Here is a 19,460-nt window from a genome sequence, read left to right on the forward strand (position 1 = left end):
TTGTTTTCATTCCATCTCTCTATAGTTCTAATTGCATATACCAGTTTGGCACTACATCAACCTCACAAGTGTTGTCTCTCATATGTTAATTTTTGTTACATTTTCATTTGGTTGGCATATGAAAACTTCATCTTATCCTAAATTTTACACTATAAGATTTCCGGCTACAACGATTCCCTAAATTAATTTAATACATTTTTTATAACCAATTCATTTGTAAAATTTTGTCTTCTAAGACAAGGTTTAGAGTCAAGTGTTTGGTTAATTACAACATGATTGTGAACGATAACATATGCTTTCCCTATAAGGCGTGCTAATTTTCGATTATTCAATGTTTTAGGGTATGTATTGGAATATCAAACCTTGAATTGACGATTTCATTTATTTATTCCATCATTAATATCTTTTTGTCTAGTTACATTTTTGAAGTATTGGAGATTCGAGTTGAGGCTCCTAAACTGCATGTTCTTCTTGTTCTTGGAAACCCAGGTGTGGCCTTGATTGTGTAGTTGCTTGCTTATATTTCCATGTTAGGTTTACTTGGTTGTTTAATTCTTTTGGTGTTTTTGATTGTTGCAGGTGTTGTTTTATTCTACACAGACTTTGTGGAATTTCTATGAGCTGTTGGACGGAACTACGTCTCTAACTAGTAAGTAAAATAATGGAAGCACTTTCTTTCTAGCTACTTATATGGATATTTGGTGACTATTAGGCTCACTAGTGATGTTTCTATGTGAACTAGAAGTTATCGGTCATGTTTCTCACTCAAGAAAGGTCCATACATTTTGTTTCAATTGATTTGCTTATTGTGTGGCATTAGAAGGTCTCTTACATAAAGTTTTGTTTCCAGGATTTGGAACATGGATGCATGTTTTCTTTACAAGAACAATTGATCACAAGGTAATAAGGCTTACTATTTTGATCTTAGCAATCGTTGACTATTTTTGGTTGGAGAATAAGTTGAAATTGAGAATTTAAAAATGAACGGGTAAATTAACTGGAATAGAGGGGAATTTTCATATGGGCCCTCCTCCCTTAAGGAAAAGGAATGAAAATAATGAGGAAAAATAGAGGAGATAAGGTTAGTCTAAGATAGGAAGAAGTAAGCAAAGAGGTTGAACAAACTCTATAGATCTAGACAAGTAGAAGCTACCTTAGATTGTGTAGAAGAGTTAGAGTTGTTAATTTTCGTATAAGAATGTAATAATAATTAAATAATTTTATATTATAAATTATGATGTTAATAATAAACTTTATTGCATTTTTTTAAAAAACAAAAATTTATTTTGGATATTATATTGTTAAGCTCTGAATGTAGGATTATGATGGTCTTTTATTGCATTAATAATTAAAGTGGTTATTCTATAGGTAACAATATGTATCGGATGTATATTTGAATATTCTGAAATTGATGATGGTTGAGAATGAAAGTAAAATTTGAGTAATTATTAGATATTTAAATAATGACACCTAATGTAAGAGAAGTTAACCATTGTTTTGTGTTTTGTGATTGTTGTTTTTATGAGGAATTGACTATTTTGCTGGTATTGTGGAATTTGGTTTTTTGTTGGTTTAGAAAAATTGATTAAAGCTACATGGTGTAAGGGCTAGCTAGAGTATAATTTGATCTGGAGTGTCATTGGTTTGAATGAGTCTTGATATTTTGTATTTAATTTGCAGTGTCGACATCAATTGGACAACTTTGAGTGTGGGTATTACGTAATGAAAAACATGCGCACCATTATTTGTACAAATATTACTGATTCATGGAATAAGGTATTACAAAACTAAATACTTATCTAATTGTTCATTACAATATTGTTTTAACTCCATTATTTTATTTGTAGATTTTTGATGACTCATCTCCAATGGAAGCTCTATTGATTAAAGATTAGAATCAAGTGGGCTTCTTTTATTTTAAGTGTTAGTAAATATTAGAAACATGGCTACAATTTAGTACTATATGTAGGTTAATGTAATATTTGGATTTAAAATATAGTTGTATGTACAAATAAATGTATTAAATATTATTAGACATTTTAATATATGAAATGAATTCCATTTTGTTTATTGATTATAAATTGATTGTAAATTGATTATAATATAGGGTATATTGATTATAAATTAACTAGATGAGATGATAATAAATTAATTGGATGTCAAAATGTAAGCATGATTTTTTTTTTAAAAAAAAAAACCTTTTATAACGTACATGACAATATGTAGCATAATATTTTAATTCTAAAAAACATGTATTATGACAAGTGAAATGCAGATGCATCATAATAAATTCGTCATATTATGACTAATAAATGAATTTTTGTCATAATAGACTGTATATATTATTACATGTGACAAAAAGTAGATTATAATATGTTGATCATATTATAACATACTTTTTCGTTGCGTCATAAAAAACACAAACTTATTATAATTACCAGAACTATGATGTCAGTCACTGATCATAATAGGTCAATTTTATCTATCAAAGAAAGGGATTTCTGCACTAGTGACAAGTTAGTGTAGCAATTTATATTAAAATAATGATAACAAAAATAATACAACAATAAAATTTCGTATGAACAATAAATGATATATCATCAATCAAAATTAATTAACTCATTAATAAAAATGATGTTATTATAAATTTTATAGAAGATATTATTTTTATTAATATAAATGAATCAAATTAAAATTGTTAAAATTAATAAAATGAAATAAAAAAAAAATATAATAACAAAAAACAAAGGAGTATATGTAGTATACCACTCAATTTTTGGTTTAGCCTGTTTTAGTTTTGTTATGATTAAAGAAAATCGTCAATTACTGGTTTGTGTCTCATGGTTTTCTCATTTTTATTCTCATTTTTAGACACTATACATACACACACACACACTATATATATATATATATATATATATATATATATATATATATATATATATATATATATATATATATATATATATATTTTGTGGGCTTTAATACTATATTAGTTAACTAGTGAAAGTTGATTCAACTAGAAAGACTATACTATACCTTTCATAAGTATAGATTTTTCTTTTTATTTTAACAATAAAAAAAACTATATAAGTAGATAGGGTGTCTCAGTCTAAAAGATTATTTAAAATTAAATTTTGTTATGGACATAAATATCCTATTAATAAATAGTTTTAAACATATTTTTAAATTTTTGATAACTTTAAAACCTACTTTATTTCTAATGAAATTTGGAAATCTAATGCGTATGAAATTATTTTCTTAAAGTCATATGGAGTATTGGATATTATTATTATTATTATTATTATTATTATTATTATTATTATTATTAATAAATAAATAATATGTAATTATGTTGTCCTAAAATCAGAGCCAAACTATGCGTATTGCTAATTTACCTAAACTTTTCTGTACAAAAGAAAAAACATTGTTTTAGTTAATTAGTTTTTTTTTTTTTTTATAACTAAAAAGGACTTTTTATGGTATGTTAGGGGCAAGAGAGTTTTCCAAATCATCCTAGGAATCATTTGAAGTCCAAGGATTTAAACCTAAACATAAACAAATACATGTACCTATATATCAATAATTTATTAATGGTCACTTTGAAGCATTGGTTAGAAAGAACTATCATATATAAAAGATTGTATCAAACTAAGTGGCAAAGATTTTTAAATGGCATTAGCACTAAGCCATTATAAAATCAAATCAGGTTTTGTCATAATTAAACAATCTGTCACTGCAGATAACCTCAAGAGTTTACAAATTCTGATTGGATAATCCATCACAACTGTCACTACCAGAATCAGCAACAGCTGCAACATATACATATAACATATCATAAAATTTGGTGACAACAAGGCACATTTTTTGTAGAAAATTTGGAGGCACTGTTAGGTCCTAGCCAATTGCCATTAATTAAATTTGAATCACCATCTTTATATCCACAAATTTGATAGTGCTTCAAAACCTGCCAGAAGAACTACGTAAGCCAAGTAATATAATATATGTTTTCTGTACATGCAAGTTCAATTCTGCACCAAGACAATATTTAATTAACTGATATGGTTGTTCTGCATTGAGATTATGCAACAGCAGTGTAGGTAGGTTTTTTCTTTTTAGTTATCTAAAGTACTCTTGAGTCATGTTCTGAAATATAAAAACACTTAAGAAGTAAATTTTAAATCTAACTCAATTCTACATAACCGACTTGTAAGGTGAAGATTGTACTTCACCTATATATTATAATTTGACCTTATCTCTAGTCAATGTGAGACTTCCAACCCACCTCATTCACGTCGAGGTATAGACATCTCAAGCATGATAGTAGAAATTGGGTGGTCTAATAGTGACCTGACATTAAATGGAACAGAATGCCCACATAGATCTTATTAGGATAGCCTCCAACCATGACTATGATACCATATTAAAAAGTGGACTTTAAGTCTAATTCCATCCTACAAAACTGGCTTGTAAGATGAAATTTGCACATCACTTATATATTATAATTTAACCCACAAGAAAATTTTGGATTTGGACACCTTTATGCAATACACTGAATATAATTCAAATCAATAAAATCAGAATATTCTGATGAAATACGCATGCATATGTAGGAATCAATTTGAAGGTGTTGTTTGAGTGAGAAGAATGTGTTGATTATACCTTTTACATATGCTGAAGAACATAATGATGCTGAAGCGTGCAAGTATGACACTTTTGAGATTCTTGTTGCTAAAAAAATGTGATACAGAAAATCTAAGGAGGTTCAAAAGTACTAAGATTCTGTGTCTTGATCTTCCTATGAATTTGTAAAATGTGTTAGTTGAGGAAGTGAATTGATTGATGAAATGTATGTGTATATTTGATGAAATCTTAGGCTTTCTTATCATAGACAAGAAGAAAAGAAATGTGGGTTAGCATAGTGGGGTGCACACACATTATTTCAAGTGACATCTCCAAAACCCATGCTTACTCTCCCTACCCTCTACCTAAAAACTTCAAAAAAGAAAAATGAATGAATATGAAATGAGAAAAAAAAGGTAAAATGAAAATGAAAATACAAAGTTTATTTATGGATAAATGTTATGGGATGAGATGCCACTGACAAAAGTGCTAATTACATGTTGGGAAGACTAATCAAAGTGTAATTTATAAGATTATGATATAAATAATAAAAATATTGTAAAATAATTTTATATTATAAGTCAACACATATCATAAAACATTATTCTTTTTCATAGTTACTTTAAAAAACCATATCAATAATAACATTTTAAAAATCATATGGATAATAATTGATAATTATGTATAGTATAAAATTATAAAAATGCCAATTAGTTAATTTTATCATACTTAAATATATAAAAGTAGTTATTGATATTTTGTTCGTGACATAATTATTAGGTTTATATATTAAAACAAAAAAAAAAAAATCTTCCTATGTTTAATGATCCTTGATGAAAGATTTCATTCTAATATGTCAAGTAGTCTCATATTTAGAAATGGAGATAAAAGATTATTTATATACATTCTTCTATCATTGAAGTACATCTTGAGAATAAAATTACAATGAAGCCAAAGACCTTTAAAATAAAAAATATCTTACACACATTAATTGATCAAAACTACAATGTTGTCTTAATAAAGCCGGTTGTTAATGTTAAAGAGACAGAAAAAGTGTTTTAAAATTATTGAAAAATATAACTATTATCCATTTTTTCTGTTTATAATAAGCAATTCCCATTTAATGTTACAGAAAACTGTTCAACAGTAATGCACCTAATTTGTTTAGATTTCTGATTACAATCATAACTATTAAAATTATCTCTCAAATTAAGACACCTACTTTATTCTATCAACTCTTTTCCCTTGTATGTTTAGATAATAAATATCTCTTTAGAAAAGGTAAAAAAAAATGTTAACTAAATATTTTTCTAATCAAACAAGTTTAAATGAAATATAAATTGATATTATTTTATGATTAATATTTTATAAACTATTTTTAAAAAAAATATTCAATAAGAAGCTGTTCTAACAGTATTGCATTTTTTTATAATATTATAATTACATATATAATATTGACGGATTTCAATCATTAAAAAAAAACTAGTCATATTTAATGTGTTTCTCCTCTGAATTATCGATTTTTTCAATCTATTTATATGAATTAAATTGGAAAACTAATTTAAAATATCTCCCATCAAGAAACAACGTATTAAGGCTATATACATTACATGAGAAAATAATGTAAAAGTTAAAAAATTAAAAAAAAAAAGAAAAAAGAAAAAAAAAAGAGTGAGTTGACAGGGCGAGAGCAATAGGTCTAAGGATGGTGGAATAGCTAGCCATGCGTGCTCGTTAGCATGGGCCCCACGGATGACATCTATTGTGCGCCCGCATTTTTCTCGTCTCTTTTGTCAAACATCATTGGTTTTTTTCCTACTGCCAAATGTTAACTAAATTAAAATATATCTAATACAAATACTGCCATAAAAACATACAAAATAAACCTAATGTGAATTATTCAAGCTCACGATATAGACTTATTCACATAAAATAGTATGTATCATAATCTTACAAACATAATTATCATAATCTTAAACCGCCAATCAGTGAAACGGAAAATTTACGCCTAACATAATTCTATGTATTTATTTTAAGGTTAACCAATAATTAAATTTCATTTAATTAAATGATTTACACTAAACAAAATTTACTTGTAGCTATAAGAAGTCAAGACAGAATGACATGATTCTTTATATCACTTCAATCCTCAAAACAGTATTAAAGATAATAATCAGATTATTGAATTTAGAATAGCTCACAAAAAAATAGTATTTCATTATACACACAAGTGTTTATTAATGATCACTCATAATCAACATGTTATAAAACCATTTCATTAACTTTTTCCTATCATTTAACTTACAAATTTCACATATTTGATTAGATCAAAAGACCTTTCATAGGTTGTAACGAGGTTTGACTATAAAATATATGACTTTTCAAGAATTCAAAAACACCACTAAATTAAAGAGAACAACTAAATGCAAATGATTCAAATTTATTCAAGTATTCTCTACAAAATAATTTTTCCAAAATTTTCATATACTTCTCGTAACACAACCCATTTTTATCACATGGAATCTATTGTATTTTTCTTTTTTTTTCATATTTTTTGTTCTGGGGTATATCCTATCCTAAAATTATCTAATCTTATATTATACCCTACCCGAAATTGATTTAATCTCATACCTTTATTTTACTCAACATTAACTTGTTCTCATTGGCTAAGATATTGGACAACATATTCACACTGGATTTTAGGATTTGATTTAGTAGCTGGAACAATTATAATTTTGAAATAGTAGTCATGTTTTATGTTGAATAGATTGTTGAATTGATTAAGCTAGCCTAATTGATTCATAATTATAAATTATTAATTGAGTTAATTTGAGAATTATTTGGGTAAATCTTTTGTGAAAGAGCCTTTATCCTTGAGTTATGAGCCTAATTGTGATGGATGGACCACCGTGTGCCATTCTTATTTTTCTTGAGTGACTTACTCATGTTTTGCTTATACTCTAATATTTAGCTTGATTATTTGGTTTTGGAACTTAGGTAGATATGCACTATTTGATATGATTTTTAGGCATTTTTTGTTTTTAGCTACTTGGCCAAATAAGTCTACCCTAATATTAATCCATTGATAGCTCATTTGAGCCTTTAACTTCTTTGTTTTAAAGCCACTGCAAAACCTTGAAAATAAAAAAATAAAAAACCATATTATCTATCTTAGGATGAAAGAAGGAGTTCATGAATTAGCAATTAGTGGTAAATAAACTGTGTGGGTGAGTACCTCAACCACAAAATAATAAAAATGGCAAAAGGAAGACAAAAATTGGTGAAAGGAAAAAAAATATGATATATATTCTAAAAAAATTATTAAAAATAATATGATTAAATGATTAAAAATATGATAATTGTTAATAATTAAAGATAATATGAGGAAAATATATCTTAAGATATTTTATTTGATATATCTTCTAAAAAAAATTTAAATATCAACAAAAATCAAATATATTTTGAAGATATTGAATTATTTAAAAGATAATTGGACGAGATTACATTATCATAAAGAAAATTACAACAACAGAAAAGTCTAAAACAAAACCCAATCCAATTTCTATATAAAAAGACTTAGGGAAATACATCAGGGGAGCTTAAGAACCCTTTCGGGTTCAAATTTTGTCCCCTCACTCTTCTCTCATGTTCTCCACCCTATCTTCTTCTATTTTCATGTTATTTCAACATTTCATGGAGTGTTAAGCCTCTAGGTTTGATTGTGTTAGATAAATAAACTTGTTTGTTCTTTTGATTCTTGTTGTGATTTATTTTTATCCATGTCTTTTGCTTCTTAATCCAGGAAAACTAATTATTTTTACTTTATATCAATTTAGCATGGTGTCAAATCTACATAACATATCAATCATATGAGTCCAATGATTTTTAATTTTAATTAAGAATTTACTTTGATTAAAATTAGAATCTTTCATATGATTGAATGAGTTTTTGCCAATAGTTGATAATTTACTTTGATTAGTGGTAAAAAATTTAACAAGAGTTAATCAAGAATGTACTTCGGTTAATTAGTTTTTGACTTTATATAAGAGGTAAAATAATAGACATGATTAAGCATAGTAATATTTGATTGAGAATATACTTTGATTGAATTTACTATGACTAACCTACAAAGTTATTGTTTTTAATTAAGAATGTACTTTGGTTAATACTAAGAACGCCCAAAATTAATTGAAAATTTACATTGATTAAATTGAAAATCTAAGGTAATAGTTAATTGAATAATAATCTTTAAATAACCAATGGTGAATCCTATTTTGAAAAAGTAGTGAAATCAATCTATTTTCTTTATCATTTTTTTTTATATTTTTAAATCTCTTTATAAATTTCTTTCTTTCTATTTTTTGTTACTCCATTCTTATCTTTTCTTTATCTTTATCTTCTTTATTATTTTACTAACTCTTTTGTATATTTTTTATAAGAACTAATTTGTTAAAAATCAATTATGTGTTTGTTGGGAGACGACTTAGGGTTGAATTTATCCTTTCTATTTTGTTGGACGAGTAATAGTTAACCATTGATGTGAACATTTTTTTAAATTAAAACTTAGAAAAATTAAAAAACTTAGAAAATACTAGGTTGTCTTCCAGTAAGCGCTTGTTTAAAGTCTTTTAGCTTGATACCTGATATTTATGGTTTGTGATTGATCCTTATAGTGTGCTTCTTCCATTCATCACACCTATAAGGTTTCTACTTTTTACTACTCATGAATTTTGTCCTTCTAGAATAAGTATCTTCAATCTCAACCCTTCCATAAAATTTTATTTCTTAGACAACCCATATTTTTCACCATTTTGATCTCCATCTTCTAGGAATAATCTTCAACTTAGGTTGAGAAAAATTTATGGATTGTCTAAGTAAGAATCTATTTTCTTCATTCAAAGTACCATGGTAATCTTGTCTATCATGCAAAATAAGGAAACACTAGAAGGGATAGGTTAAAAAGTTTATTTCAACTGTAAATAAAATTTAATTATACACAAATAATAAAAAATAATAATAGAAACAAATTATAAAAAATTTAAACCTAATTTAGTAAATAAAACAATTAACTAAACAAAATGCAAGTCTCTCCCAACGTCTCCAAAAACTTACATAATTGACAAGTGTACCAAATTGTGCAAGAAATAAAAATAGAAAGTTCATAAATCTTTTTTTCCAAGAGACTAGCATGATTAAGTTGAATTATGATTATTTATTGAATTTAGGCTAAGAAGCTTTAAAAAAATGAAAAGAAGGAAATTTGCATAGAATAACTATAAAATTCGAGAAACCAATGTAAAATAATGAGATTAATTATATGGTAAAGACTTTACTAGGGTTGGAGTTAATGATCCAATTAATGTAAAATCACAAAACAATATACCTTTAATTCATAATATAGCATTCACACCTCAAGTTAACAAGTTCTAATGTCTTAGCGACAAGTTTAAATCTTAATAATAAAAATTTTAATGTCTTAGATATTTTTATTAAAAGTGCGCATTAAGTTCAAATATTTTGAATCACTAATCATTAAGCTCTATGTCTAGATGTAAGATCAAATAGTTATTTTAACCTAATCTAGGTTTTAACATGGTGTTCAATAATCAAATACGCACAAATATGTAATCAATCAATTATTATATAGTTAAGAACGAAAATAAAACACAAGAGTAATGGAAAATGATATATATTGAATAACATAATTCGTAAAGAGTTAAGATACATTACATCTAACCCCTTTGAATAAAGAAGTTAGTTACTCACCACTAGAAAAGAATAATAATGAATATCTTTTCTAAAATTATTTAATACACCCTTAATTATTTAAAAAATTATAATAAAAGTACAAGATAAAAATAAATAAAATAAAAAAACATAATAATGTCAATTATCAATAAGCATAATCACTTCTCAACATGTATATTATCTGAAAAACCACACATTACATACTTTTATTCACTCATCAAAACAATCACTAATGCAAAAACGCTGTTTAACGTCACCCATTAGACGTCGGTTTCGTGAAAAACCGACATCTATTACTGCACAGTGGCATTATCGTAAATATATTGGAAAACTAGACGTCATTTTCGTTGTTAGGCGACGTCTATGACATCTTAGACGTCGCACCTGCCAACTATCTGACGTCCAATTGCCTGAGGTATGTGATAACACAGTCAATTTGACGTCGGCTAGGAAAAGGCACCGACGTTCAAGTCACTGACAAGAAATCAAACGTCAATCGGTTCAGCTTTAGACGTCGAACAGACGTCGGACCCCCTGAAAACTCGATGTCAACTAGGCTACAATTAATGTTGTTCACCTAATTCCCAGGCGCTTAGACGTCACATAGTCCAGCGGCGACGTCTAAGGCCTGTCTGGAAGGCGGGAAGACAAAATTTCTTCAATTTAGACGTCGGTGGGAGGGGCACCGACGTGAGCTACCCTGACAGAAAATCAAATGTCAATCTTTTCAGCTTCTTTGACGTAGAATAGACGTCGAATCCCCTGAAACATCGATGTCTATAGACGTCGATTTCTGGAGCAACCGACGCCCCATTTCATTTTAAATAGACCACAGACTCTTATCGCCATTCAGTTTTTGATCGTGTCTTCATCTCTTCTCCTTTTTCTCTACTTCTCCTCTTCTTTTACTCGCTTGCGCACCTATACTTTTTATCTCTTGCGGCATTGCATTGTGGTTTCTCATAACATCGTTGTCTTCGTCCTCTGCTTTTTCTCTCTTGCATTCCAGGTGCGTGGTTTTTTTTTATGCTTTACCGTTTAAACTTTCTTTAGTTTTTTATCGATTATTTTGTCGTTCAACTGATTAAAATTTGGCTTTCTTTGTGTTGTGTTTTAGTGCAGTTTTGATCCTTTCTTTGGGTAACATAGTGTAACATTCTTCCTTTGCTGGTTTCCTCACAAGAAGAGTGGCGATCTTTTGAGTTTTCTATGGCTTCTCGACCCAAAATGGAACTTGGGTCCTTGTCTAGTTCTTGTCTCACCATAATTTTTTTCTTTTGCGGTTGAATAATGGGAAGTAGTCATGGACCCAGGTTCGGTTTTGGGTTGAAATGTCATAGAAGATTCAAAAGACGCAAGCTTTTTTTGTGGGGAAACTAGCAAGAGGAGAGTGTTGCACTATGCTATCGAAAGTCTGGATCAAAACTGCACTAAAACACAACGCCTTTGTTAGACGTCAGTTAGTGCATGGTCCGACGTCTATAAGGAACATAGAGGTCGGTTAGTGTCATTTACAACTTCTATATATTCATGTTGACGTCGGTTTAAGCATAGGTGGACGTCTATATAGAGTAATTAGACTTCGGTGTGAGTATAAGCAGACGTGTATATAGACGTCGGTTCGGAAGAATTGCGACGTCTCGTAGACGTCACCCGTATAGACGTCGGTTGTGAAAGTGACGTTAAAAACCCAACTTAACCGACGTTAAATAGTATTTCTGCACTAGTGAATGCCTCATTAAACATATGTAACTCTCATTTCCTAAAGATAGTTTTCCTATTAATACATATTTCTTTATATGCTTCTAGAAATCTAATTAAGCTCTTGGTAACCCAAATATGAAGTCTTACACTAAGAACATTTCTCATCTACAAAACATCTAAAAAGTGGAAAACAAAAGATACTAAATCATTAAAAAAAATAAACTACTTACCTATGAAGTCAATTTAATTTTCACCTTTTATTGTATATAGTATCAATTGACCTCTAGCGAAGGTAAAGTAGATCAAATTACTATTAAATAATGATGTTTGGATTATTACACTCTATAGTAGAAAAGATTGTATCGTGACCAACAGCTTTTGACCTAATAACAAAACTTTGATTCAACAAATATGTCCTCAACAATATTATACATGGCATATTAAATAAAAATATAGTAATAGCCTGAATACAAATATTATATTTAAATAAATGGCTTAATTGAAATATTAAAATTTAAGTTATTAAACTAAAATATCATAACAAAAGAATACAGACATGTTTCTTGGTATTTTATAATAAGAAATATTTGTATGCATTAAAATAAGTTTCAATGATAGGGCAATATAACTAACCCCATGAGAGTGGGTCCCTTTTCGTGTATGTTTTAAAATATTTTGGGGTCTCTCTGTTTGGCACGAAATTGCAGCAGTTAAATCATGTACCCTTCAGGTCTTAAGGCACTGTCTATTTGTCTATTTTACGTTAACTCTCATAATACCTTGCAAATCCATTGCTACCCAACTAGCCACAATTGAGACAAAATATAAAAAAGGTCATTTTGGGAATTTGAGACACCATAATGGAAGACACTGATTAGTTTCAATTCTAATTTGAGGGAACAAGTAACTGCTCCATATCATGCCTAAAGGAAAGTAAAATCATGCTAATTAATTACCATCAACATTTTTTTATTCATTCCCTTTTCAACTTTTTCTTGGAATTATAAAATGAAAAATATAGTTTGACACACAGATTTATTTTTGACATTGAAATGACACAGTGAATCCTAATTTTTTAAATATTTTTAAAAGAAAAAAAGTAATTTTAGAAGAAAAAGTTAAAGAAAAAAATATTATTTGAATGTAATTGATACGTATGCGTGTTATTATACCACTCTTATAAAATTGATTTAGGCAAGTCTTCAAAATGGATAACTGATTAGTTTTGAGTAATAGAAGTATCATTGTATATGCTTGTTTTGTGGTGGAGACAACTGGTTTAAGTTAGGAACAAAAACACATTCAGGGTCTAAAGGTTGACCTCAAATTTACTATCTTGTGTTAATAACCATTTGAGTTGAACTTTCCACGTAGTTATCAACTTCAAGCTCACAATTAGGATCAAAATGAAACTTTGCTCACTTGGTTTATGGAAAGTACATATATGTGGTAAAAAAAGTATACACGAAAATAGCATAGCATGTGATGTATAAGCATATGCAAAACATGTTATATTTTTTCATAAAGTAGTAGAAAGTGAAGGTTCTTTCAAGAGGATTCAGAATAAAAATATAGTATTAATGAGACATAAGTGCGGTCAACATAAGAGATTATTACGGTCTTCTATCTGAAACATTAAAGTAAGAAGTTTATAGATGTTTTTCTTATATGATTTTTCAACAAAAAAGTATTTTCAATTTTAACTATTGATGAAAGAGTATTTTGAAACTATTAGTAAATTGATAATCTTTCTAAAACCCTATTACATAAATCTATTAAACTAAACATTGACTCCCCGAATGCTTCCTTTATATGTGATTTGTTTGAGGTGTTATGATTTTTTTTTTTCACATTCTAAAGAATTCTAAGGGATATATATAGAAGAGGTTTGAGAGTATACGCTTGTATGAGTTAATAATATTTCTCTATCATCATAATTTGTGGTTGGTTTCATGAGTCATGATATATGTGTAGATATGATTATGCATATTAATGTGTAAGGTATTGAAATGATTTACTAATAATGATATATAATCGATGAACAAAGTAATTATATGTGATTGGAGGTGAATTAAATTATATCAAAACTGTGATGGAAATATGAGATGTTTGTGATATAGAGAATGGAAAAGGAGAATGTTCGAAAAAGAATCTATTATGAACGTTGTATAAATTATATGTAGGAATTGTTTGATATGGAATAATAGTGATGATAACTTAGTCCTATTTGTGATGATTATACTTAGTACATGTTAATAATGTTATAGTTTCACTATATTTTAAAAAACTAGATATATGTAATTGTCTTTAAATACTAAATTGTTAAATATTATAATGTTGTTATTGGATATTATTATCTACCTTGCATCTTTTTTGTTAACTGTTTCTATCAAATTATAAATTCTCAAAAGAGTATACATATCTAATTTTTTGGTTTGTTACACTTTATCTCAGTTTTAAAGGACAAAATATGTTATGTTAAAAATTAACATCAATATGGAAATTATTAAAAATCAATTTTCTTTTGTCAAATTTTAATATGACCTAAAATAATTTTTTTTTTTCAAAATCTGTTAATGATGCCGCCACGAGCTCCATAAAAAAGTAGAAAAAAAATAAAGTTACTCTTTTAAACCTTTATTGTTCTCTCAAATAGAAAAAATTGTTTATATTTTAATATATTTAGAATTATAACGATATCTCAAAGTCTTAATCTATTAAGATTTTTCTTTTTTTCTTCTTTATGATTTTGAACTTACATAACTTTTTCTCATAACAATATAATACATTCATTAAATAAGAAAGTTTATAATGTCAAATATAAAATTTTTGTTATAATGGATATGAAGTAGTGATTTAAGTTATTTTTATAGAATCGTAAAGTAATATTCGTATTAGTAATATATTATAATTCATATATATATATATATATATATATATATATATATATATAATGTATAATTATATATTAATGATAATTTTATAACAATTCAATATAGATGATCTAACAAATTAAAAACCTTAAAAATAGACTTAAAATGGTTTTAATACATCTTAATTGATTTAAAATATAATTTAATTCTATAAAATTAATTTATAAAATAATATTTATATTCATTTTTATGTTATAAATCTACTAAAATTTACGGTATTTATTTTTCAGGTGGGATTTTCAAGACTAAAAAGATATAAAATTTGAAACATAACATATTATAAATTGATAGTCTTGGTAGGGTGTGAATTGTGGAGCATTTCTACAATCCTAATTTGCGTGCAATTTGATAAAAAAAATGTTAGATAATTTTGAAAGTGAGTTTAAGTTTTATATTGGTCAAAAATAAAACAATATATAAAGATGGAAAATTCATTAATAAAAATAATTATGTAATTAAATTTAAATGTAATTGATATTGGTATCTTTTCCATGAACTACTCCGTCATATATTAAAAAAAGATAGTAGAACGTTTGAATTGTAGGCCCTGTTGAGAAAGAAAGAAGAGGTGGTGGACAAGTGTAGGAAGTGATGTAAACCAGATACCGATTTGTACGTAGGTGATGATCAACATGAAAAAGAAGAAGAAGAAAATACTAAGGTAAAGAAAATGATAGAACATGTACCTGAATCCAATAGCAAAGTCAATTTATCAACTTTACTTGTCCACTTGTCCTTCCCATTCATAGCATTTTCAGTTTGATTTGACAAAACTAATGTATGGTAAGTACATGTACAATTCCAAACTACATTTACACTTTAGTCAATCACAAACATACCAATTTATGTTGCTCTCTTACTATACAATACAACCAATACCAACTTTTCTTTTTCCTATTACCATCTCATTTCTGCTAGATTTCCAGATTTGTCGCAATTTCATTGGTTAAGTTCATCTTTTTAATTTAGTCAATTTTGATTAAAGGTGAAATGAGATAGATGGGTATTTTTTAATTAAAAATTTGAATAAAAAATAATTTTAAAAGTTAATTTTTTGTATTATATTATTTGAAGGATAAAAATATCTAATAATATTATAATTTAGTAATCAGTACTTGCAAATAAAACTTTAATTATTAATTACAATAAGATAATTAAATATGTAAAGATTTTTTATTTATTTAATTAAAATTAATAATTAATCAATTAAAAACTTAAAAGAATATTTATATAATTAAGTTTCTCACATATATAAACATATAAAAAAAATTAAAAACTAACAGATTGGTTTTCAAGTTCATCCTCTATTAGAACGGATTAAGATTTGTAACCTGTCTAATCATAGTAAATTAACCTACCTGACACTATTTTTATGAGTCAATATCAAATAAAATTAAAATAAACTAGATTAACCTATTTTATTATCGTTAATGTTATCACATTAAATAAAATAATTAAATAAATATATGTAACAAATAATATTGAAAATAACTATTCAAAAAATAATGTATACATTAATTTTTGAAATATTTCTTATCTAAAATCTTAAAAGTTTGAACTATTTCTTCATATTTAAAGTTAATATTAAGAATCACATTTTAATGTACAAAAATTGAAGGGGTTAAATGTACATATACTTTTAAAATTGTAGACATGAATTCATTAATCTTTTCGTAATATTTCACATCAACTTTGTTAATGAGTAACTTACATAGAAAATGTTGTCTATATGTCTTATTTACTAAACCCTACTTAATATATAATCAATTTGAAAACATGATGTAATTTAGTAAAATATAGCAACGAAACACATAATGTTTTTTTTCCTTGTATGTTATATAGAAGGTCCTTTAATCTTTATGAAAGTTGATGTAGAAAATGAGAAACTAAGAGAGAGAGATTGTGATAAAGTGAAGAAGAATGGGAAGACAAGAATGAAAGGAGAGTCTAAATCTGTCTAATGATAGTGTTGACCATTGAGTCCACTGAGCCATACTCACAAGGGAAGTGCAAATCTAAAGCATTTTTGTAGTGAAGTTTTTGGTACTCATCCTTCTCAATGAATCTAAGCTTTTGGTTTAGTGGAACATGCAATATACAAGTACCATTTTCTACTCATTAATTTCAACCATATGTTATGCATAATATTTCTCCACTTCCTTCAGTGCTTATGACCAATCCCTTCAATTTCATTCAGTAATTTTCTTCCAATTTTATCACATATATACTCTATTATTCATCTAATCATAATGCCATTTTTGCAAATCACCATATATAAACTTTTATTAAATTTTCATTTGGGTAATTAACCATGCTTCATTTTTATTTTTTATTTGTTCATTAGTTTAAAAAAGAAGTGACACGTGGAGTGTTGTTCTCTACCTCATTGGATATAGTGAAGAACTGTTCAATGCCACTATAAACTTTTCTCACTTTCTTTCTCTCTCTTTAACCAAAGCTTATCACATTCAAATTTCGTATATATCCTTCACCATTAGGGTATTGATTAATTAAGAAAACTTAATTTAGGATTTGATATAGAAAATGATGAATTTTTTTTTATTGTGTACAATGATTTGCTTTTAGACATAATCTATGATTAAATATTATGCTATATTTTTTTGTTGTTCTTCTACATCTAATTAAGATTATGTTTATAATAAAGTGTTCTCTATTTGTATAAAAAGGAATTAAGCTATGACAATGTTTAAGAAATCAAGCTCGGATTATTATTTTATCCTATTGATGGTTTGCAATTAAGTTTAACTACGTATGAGTATTCTATACGAAAAAAAAAGTGGGTGATACTCTATTTATTTATTTGCATTCTTTTGGTATGACTTTTATGTGACTCTTACTAAAGATAGAGTCACATTTCTAAACTAAGAGGACATTATAAAAAATATATATGTCCATTTACTTTTTCTATGATGTAAGTTTTTATTATTTCATTTTGTTTTTATGTTCAAAGGTAAGAACAAAATTTAAAAAAACTATTTAATGAAGGTAATGCTATATTATTGTACAGTACTTAAACTTAAATAATTTTATTAAAAAATCCCAATGCGAGGCAAAGTTAGATTCCAAAAAAATTTAAAACATTAATGTATATAACTTATTATTCATTGAAATTAATTAGAGAGATAACTCATTATAGTTTAAGATTTTATAAAAAATAATTAAAACGGATCAACTTTAAATTCGATTTACATAAAGGACCGAACATAACTTTTAATTCAGTTATTATAAAATAAATAAAAAATTGTTTTTAGTTTTTTAAATTACTAAAATATTAGTAAATACATAACATGTTAGAAATTTAAGTAAAAGTTGAAAGTTCTATATTATTAAGAAAAATTGAACAATCTACATATGGTGAAATTACACATATGTATGAGAAATAGCACACACTAATTGCTTTATAGAAGGCTGGATTTTGGTCTCATAGATAGATTTACTCATGAGTGATTGATATCAAATCTCCACAAAGCAACCAAGAAGTAGTAATAAAATTGTTGGTTGGTTTCTGCGTTTTAATATATGGAGTTAATGATGAATTTTATTGAGAGTATTTAATTCAAAATTCTCATATTTTGTGAATGATTGAGGTTGAAAAGTCCAACAAGATATAGTATCTTCTGAAAGAATAATTGATCTTGATCAATAATTTTGGAAAGTCAAAATAATATACTCAAACTAAAAATGTAATATTTATCTATGTTTTTTAAGATTTTATAGAGGGAATGAGACTATCCCTACCTCTCATTAAGATCTGTCGTTGTTGTGTGAAACATTAGTCCATAGAACACGACCAACCGATAAGTTATTTTCATTAAAAAAGGCTTCCATGTGTAATATATTTATCTATGTTTTTTAAGATTTTATAAAGAAAATGTCTCTTGAAAAAAAAAATTACACAAAGGAGATAGGTATTATCTCGGGAGGGTGTGGTAGAATTGAATAAGAGTTACTTTGAAATGTTTACTCTGGTGATGATCAGAATTAGGGCAATATGAGGAGCATGTGGGTTGTGGAGAATAAGCATGAGAGAATATGCAAGAAAAGACGAAAAGATGAAACATAGGTAACTTTTTAGAAGGCAAAACAAACACAGCACATGATTCATTTAGCATATTTATGGCATACTTTTGGAGTGGATAGTAGTATTAGAAGAATAAGCTTATGTTGTTTTCTTTTGAGATTACTATTGAAGTTGTTGTCATTACCACAACCAAATAAATAGAGGTTGATTTGTACCAAGTACCTAACCCTACTAACCAAAAGTGAGTGAATATTGCTAATCAAACATTTGGCTTCTATTTAATCCATACATTTACGATTGTTTTTGGAGGCCCCATAATAAGTGCTTCTTGAGTCATCAAAATATTGTTAATTCCTTTATTCTTTCTTCATTCTTGTTTACCAATTTGGCAAGTCGTCAATTTATAAATG

Source organism: Vigna radiata, unplaced genomic scaffold, assembly GCF_000741045.1.
Source record: "Vigna radiata var. radiata cultivar VC1973A unplaced genomic scaffold, Vradiata_ver6 scaffold_438, whole genome shotgun sequence".
Taxonomy (NCBI): domain Eukaryota; kingdom Viridiplantae; phylum Streptophyta; class Magnoliopsida; order Fabales; family Fabaceae; genus Vigna; species Vigna radiata.